This window comes from Pinus tabuliformis, chromosome 1_1 (genome assembly GCF_031772625.1).
Source record: "Pinus tabuliformis cultivar Carrire ecotype Pingquan chromosome 1_1, CPIR1, whole genome shotgun sequence".
Taxonomy (NCBI): domain Eukaryota; kingdom Viridiplantae; phylum Streptophyta; class Pinopsida; order Pinales; family Pinaceae; genus Pinus; species Pinus tabuliformis.
In genome coordinates this window covers 68,186,366-68,193,719 of record NC_142297.1, presented here as the reverse complement: position 1 = coordinate 68,193,719, position 7,354 = coordinate 68,186,366, and positions in this window count along the sequence as shown.

Genomic DNA, 7,354 nt, shown 5'->3' with positions numbered 1-7,354 from the left:
CAAATAATGGAGATGAGTGCATGTGAACGTTAAATAGACATTTGTATTTTTTTATTCATCTCTTATCATCCATTCAATTTAATTAAATCTCCAAAATATGTGAGTTGTATTTATGTGTTGCCAACAACAATTCATAAATTTATGTTTATTGAATGCAGTTACAACTTCCCTTTGCACGTGAGAGTTTAAACTTTCTTCTAAAATAATATGTTTTTCTATTTTATTTAAAATTATAATAAAATTTTTGTTCATTTCTGAATAAAAGTTTGGAGATTTTTTTACTTTGTCCATATTTAAAGTTGCAAATGCTCAAAATGAAAAACACAAGAATACTTCTACGCTTCATGTTTCCAACCCTCACCTGAGTTGTATCATCTCTCTAAGGAACTTTTCTTGGTTAGTCACATGCATCTTATCTATGAGGCACTTTCTCTTGGTTAAGGCCCACAATATCTCCATCAGGAGAAGTCAATGACCACTCCATCCTAAAATGTGTTTGTGTTTTCATCCCTGGGTTTGTTGATTACAAGTCAGATTGGGGAAAACACAATGCTTCAAGTTGTATCTCCTCTAAGTTTTGTTTACAAGGTCCTAAGTTTCATTGTATCTCCCATGGACTTCATTAGTATAAATTCTTATATATTGTAGTGTATGTGCTAAAGCTATGCCATTTTGTATGGTTATGCATCATCCCTAGTCTTTTCCAACATCTAGGGTTTGCAGTACATTATCTATGGTTGCGCATCTACCCTAGTCTCTCCCAACATCTAGGTTTTATAATGCATCATTTATAATGGTGTGTTCGTAATCAAGCGTGCATATAACCATCTTACAATTGAAGTGCTTATCTAGTCTATCCCTAGGGTTTGCAATGCATCATCTATAATTGTTTATGTGTAATTAAGCATATATAAGTGTTTTTCTAGTTAGCTTAGTAAGCAAAGAGTATAGACATATTGTCTTCCTCATGGTTTTACATATTTCTTGTCACTCATTTACAGTCCATTAACTTTCCAAAGTTCATGACTAAATATTGTGAGCCCATGACTATAAATATCATGAACCCTAGATTAGATATAAGATTACATCAACTAATATATATTATCCCCTCTCCCACCGAAAACCATAATGAAAATATGGAAAAGTTAAATCGCATTAAGTAAGTCTTTTAAAATAATGAAGGGCATATCTTAGCAGCGATTCTTAAAAACCATGCACTAAGCCAAAGAGTATAGACATATTGTCTTCCTCATGGTTTTACAAATTTCTTGTCACTCATTTACAGTCCATTAAATTTTCAAAGTTCATGACTATAAATATCATGAACCCATAACTATAAAGTTCATAACTATAAATATCGTGAACCCATAACTATAAATATCGTGAGCCCTAAATTAGATATAAGATTACATCAACTAATATATATTATCCCCTCTCCCATCCAAAACCATAATGAAAATATGGAAAAGTTAAATCGCATTAAGTAAGTCTTTATGACTATAAATATCGTGAACCCATAACTATAAATATCGTGAGCCCTAAATTAGATATAAGATTACATCAACTAATATATATTATCCCCTCTCCCATCCAAAACCATAATGAAAATATGGAAAAGTTAAATCGCATTAAGTAAGTCTTCATAAATAATGAGGGGCATATCTTGGCAGCCATTCTTAAAAACCATGCACTAACCCAATCATTGGGGCTTAGTGCATGGCCATACACATGAAGAATTTATGTGCCATGATATACAAACCCATGATGGTGATATATGGTCATGTCTAACAGCTTGAAGGACAACCATGCACTAACGCAATCATTGGGGCTTAGTGCATGGCCATACACATGAAGAATTTATGTGCCATGATATACAAACCCATGATGGTGATATATGGTCATGTCTAACAGCTTGATGGACTCTTGATTTTCTGGTAGCTCATTCATTCCAACCTTGTAAGTTGAGGAAATTCCCGTGCTTTCCGTTCGCCTGCTCACACCCGCTCCCCAGTCCAGCACCGATGGCTGCGAGGGCTCTGATCTGCTACAATGGCTAGACCTCCAGAGGCCGGCCTTGGTCGTTTTTGTCTTTTGGCAGCCAGGTAATTTTGTCGAAGACCAGATCTAGAAGCTGGCAATGGGATTAGAAGAGAGTGTGTTCATGTTCCTTTGATGTATTTGTTTGTCGCGATATTCCAACGCTGGCCGAGATGATCCGTTGGGACTTCTTCTTGAGGGATTTGTGACTCAAACCCAGGACCGGGGTCTTTTCATCCAGGGCTAGGTACTGCAGCCACGGATCCTCTCGCATTCGTCAGTCGGAGGGTCTGTGAGCCACGAATGATGGAACTCCATCATGGAGTCACTGAGCTTCAGAATACCCCTCATCTTACCAATTCAATATGATCAGGGTTTGAATGCTCGGCTAATAGCTACGAAACTGGACGCGGGAATTGAAATCGAAAGGGGATACGATGGCTCTTTTGTGAGACACAGTATATCGAAAACAATAAAAATTGCAATGTCCAGAGGAGAGAGGAGGGGGAGAAGTTGAGATCCAATGCGGCCAAGTCCTGTGATATTATATCGGCCAATAAGAAAACATTCATCCAAAACCTTCCACAGTTGGTTGAATGCTACAAGAATAAAAGAATGTAAACTAGCAATTGCACCAAATGTTGCAAAGAAAAAGAGCATAGATGAAGATGATGAGATATGTTATAGACCCTTATAAACACATGCAACATAACCCATTCTAATACACTAATTCATTTATGAGAATTACGTTATTTGAGATTGTTAATAATGTACTTGTTACACATTCAAGTAAAGGAAGGGTGTTGCATTAGATTGTTATTACTTTACTTGTTTTGTTGTTGATCACCTCTCTATCATTCACACTTTTACTCCCAAATTATTAGTAGGCTCAATTTATGCATAGATATATGAAACCACAATCTACACATAAGAAGCATAGCGCTATCCATTATATTTCACTAAAAATCCCTACTTTTTCTTACAAGAAAGCAGTTAATGTATTACTCCTTTGTGTTCCAACATATATGTAAAAATGCATTGACAAAGCTTCAAAATATGCAAAGGAAATGGATGTTCTCATTTTCACTTTCTATGGCATCAAAATTTCTAGTTAACAAAGGGGCTAGGTAGATGTTAATGGTCTAATTGTGTTAAGTTTCTATCAACATACTTCGAAAAAATGGGTGTGGTTATTTTAATGGGTGTTCTCATTTTCACTGTTCATGGCATCAAATTTTCTAACTAAGAAAGAGTTAAGGTCGATGGTAAGAGCCTAATTATGTTTAGATTAGATTTTGCATGGTGATTTCTTAATTGGATTAGATTTTGGGTGTGGTTATTTTAATGGGTGTTCTCATTTTCACTATTCATGGCATCAAATTTTCTAACTAAGAAAGAGGTAAGGTTGATGGTAAGAGCCTAATTATGTTTAGATTAGATTTTTCATGGTGATTTCTTAATTGGATTAGATTTTGCATGGTGAGCAGTGAGTTTGATATAAATTTTTTAAATCAATATTTTGATAACCGTTCATTCATATCTTTCTTTTTCCTTTAGTTCATTTTGAAAGCATAATTTTACCAAATTTATTAATGAAAAGAAGGCATAGTTTTTAATTTTCTACAATTTCTAGATCTCAACAATTTCAAACTCTCAACTTCTTTCCACTTCTAAATCCAATCTTAGAACTATGCCACTAGTTAGAACCATTTTAATCAATATAAAAATGCCACTTACTGTAGTATCTGTAATCATTAGATGAATTATTAACATGATATTAGCCCAAATGCCAAATTTGGCGGATGAAGGTAATGTTCTGCACAGGGGACAAATCTCATACAGTTTGTTAGTTAGTTTATCAAATTATGGTTACCTAATTAATAACCATCTAACCAATTTTGATTCCAAATGTTGTAGTATTTATTTACTCATAGAATATTTGCACAATAAAATCGTGGGTTAATCGAAATCAGGTAGGACAACGCATGAAATATGAGTATGTGACTTATAAAATGACATTGGTCCAGAAATAAGACTTAGTGAGGCCCATCATATGTATATAATAAGAAATGATTTGGACTACACTTGAAATATACTTAAAAAAAAGAAAAAATATTGCGCTACTATTTTCATATATGGATAAAACCTAATTCTTCTAACATTTTCTTTTAATTACCAGAATATTAAAAATACAGAGTCTAAGGTCTAGCATGTCTAGCTTACAATCGGGAACAAGGAAGGAGATTCAAATTCCATATGCCTCAATAGCATCATTGTCCTCTTTCTTATACACACTCATATAATGTGAACACTACAAATCCTTCAAGCTCCATTTCCGACCCTTTGGAAATCCATGGTGCAAGAACCCAACAAGGAAGAGGAGCTTTGAACTTGCTCCCTCAGCCCATCAAATGCAGGGAAAATCCCATACAGATTTTTGGCAATGCACAAAAAAAGTTATTGGTGAGTACACTACACTAGATATGTGGTTAAAAGACTTTCAATTTAAATACCTAGATAACATGGATCATGAACGAATGAAGCAGAAGGCAATATCATAAGAATAAATTGTCATCATTCGGTTTGGGGGAGGCGATGAGAGCAACATATAGTCGAAGGTGATCTTCTTCGCAGGAAGAAGAATAAATTTTGGTCAGTGGTCTTTGTAGCCGAACAAGGAGAGGGCATCGAGAGAGGAGCCAGGGACAACTGAACTCGCTTTGTAGTGCTGCCACGCCAGTTGGATGGCAACGACCGCCCATGTCCTCCACCTAGGATACTAATACCACATTGTTCCCTTCAGGTTCTCGCTCAAAAACGTGTACCAGAAGTGCTACATGAGTGTTCTTACACGACTACATGAGTGTTCTTACACAATTCATAATACTTCTAGGAGCAATTGAGAAGAAGAATGGTTTGTGGGGTGTGGGGGAAGGAGAGAATCTGGCGAGAAAGATAAATGATATCAGATGGTATTGAGACAAGAGAAAGTAGACATGGAGGGATATGAGATTGTCATATCTTCTGATAACTGCTCATTCATATCTTTCTATTTTCCTGTTAACTGTCCTGGCCCTTTCTCTAATGAACCTTCTCTTTTTGCTGGAGAAATTAACTACATAACACAAAATATTGTTCGGCGACACTAGAGATGATAGTAAGACAAGGGATGGTATTATTTTAATCGTCCAACACAATGGTCCAATTTCTCTAATGAACCTCCTCTTTTTGCTGGAGAAATTAACTACATAACACAAAATATTGTTCGGCGGCACTAGAGATGATAATAATACAAGGGATGGTATTATTTTAATTGTCCAACACAACGGTCCAATGGTTCACGACTACACACCATGGCATGAGAGGGAACTTATTATCAGAGGGAACACCTTAGGAGGTAAATATATATAATTGTCTATAATTAAAACTATTGGAATTTAGTAGCATGTTATTGTTTAGATTGCATTTTCAATTTCAAATTTATTTTTCTATTATTTAACTTAATTTTGATAAACATGTATTCATTCATTCATTCATTGTTTGCTTATATTGATATTATATTTCATTCTTATTCTTTGTGGAAGCTTGATTTCTATTTATATTGCTTTTGTTCTATTTATATTAAATCAAAATTTTATTTTACATCATTAATTTTATATTTTCATATTATAATAGTTGCATTGTTAATAAATTTTCTCACTATCAATCAAGAATAACATATGTATAGTAGTATAGTATGTTCTACCTAGTTATTATTTCCAAATTCAATAGCATGTTATTGTTTAGATTGAGTTTTCAATTTCAAATTTATTTTTTTGTTAAACGAAAATGAAAATGTAATGACATTTATTTATTTTTAATGTTTATAGTTTTATTTTTATTTATGAGTGTCAAATTTTATTAATCATTTTCATTATATTTTAGTATTATGCAATGCTTCATCACTTTACTTGTTTCCTTTTTTTAATTGTTTTATTTTATTTAAGTTAATATTACAAGTTGCACATACTACTAAACAAATCACAATTAAAAGATTATAGAATTTCAGTTCAATACAAATTTTTAAAAGCTTCAAATTTTAAAATATTAATATTACATTGAAAGGGATAATTTCATAACCCCGTCACTAATATCACTTTGGACAATTTTTTTGATAATTGTTTATCTCATTTTCATTACTAACGACTACTTTTGCTCCCATTGATATATGGTGCTCTATGCCTATCTCTATACATGTATGATAGCCTCACTTAAAGGTTCGGTGAGGGGACATAGCTTAAACAAGTAAGTAGCAAAGTAACATCATTATTTCATTATAATAATAAAAAGATTGCAGCTACATGGAAAAATGTCTTCTTGATATTTTTTTGTTTTACTTTTATCACGGCAATGTTGGAGGCAGTCATTGCCTATTTTTAACGACTTTTAGATTACTAACCAGTAAACAAAACACTTGTTACTGAAATATCGTTACAATTATGCAATGATTTCATTATGCAATGTGATGATAAATGTAAATACCAAAGACATTAAATCATATAATATCAATAATAATATATTAGACTAATCATATTTGAAATTCTAAATCTTAAAATAACAGATTCATTTTGAAAATTGAGTGAGTAACTGATATATCTTATTACTGAAGTGGAACTAAGCCAATCAACGAGAGCGGCAAAAAATTAATAACCATCTAACCAATTTTGTTTCCAAATATTGTAATATTTATTTACTCAGAATATTTGCACAGTAAAATCGTGGGTTTAATCGAACTCAGGTAGGACAACGCAGGAAAGATGAGTACGTGACTTTAACGGTGATCTATGCCTGGATAAAATCGCATTGTTCCGGAAATAAGACTTAGTGAGGGCCATGGTATGTCTATATTAAGAAATGATTGGGACTACGCTTGAAATATACTTGAAAAGGAAATATGAATACGTGACTTTAACGGTGATCTATGCCTAGATAAAATTGCATTGTTCCGGAAATAAGACTTAGTGAGGGCCATGGTATGTCTATATTAAGAAATGAATGGGACTACGCTTGAAATATACTTTACTTGAGAAAGAAGAAATATTGCACTATTATTTTCATATATGGACAAAACTTAATTCTTCTATCTTCATATATGGACAAAACTTAATTCTTCTAACGTTTTCTTTTAATTACCAGAATATGAAATATAAAGTCTGAGGTCCGGCCTACTATCGAGAGCCAAATTCTATATCCCTCAATAGCGTCACTGGGCACAGCAACCCATCATAGAAGAGGGTCTTCGAACCTGCTCCCTCAGCCCACCAAATGTAGTGCAAAT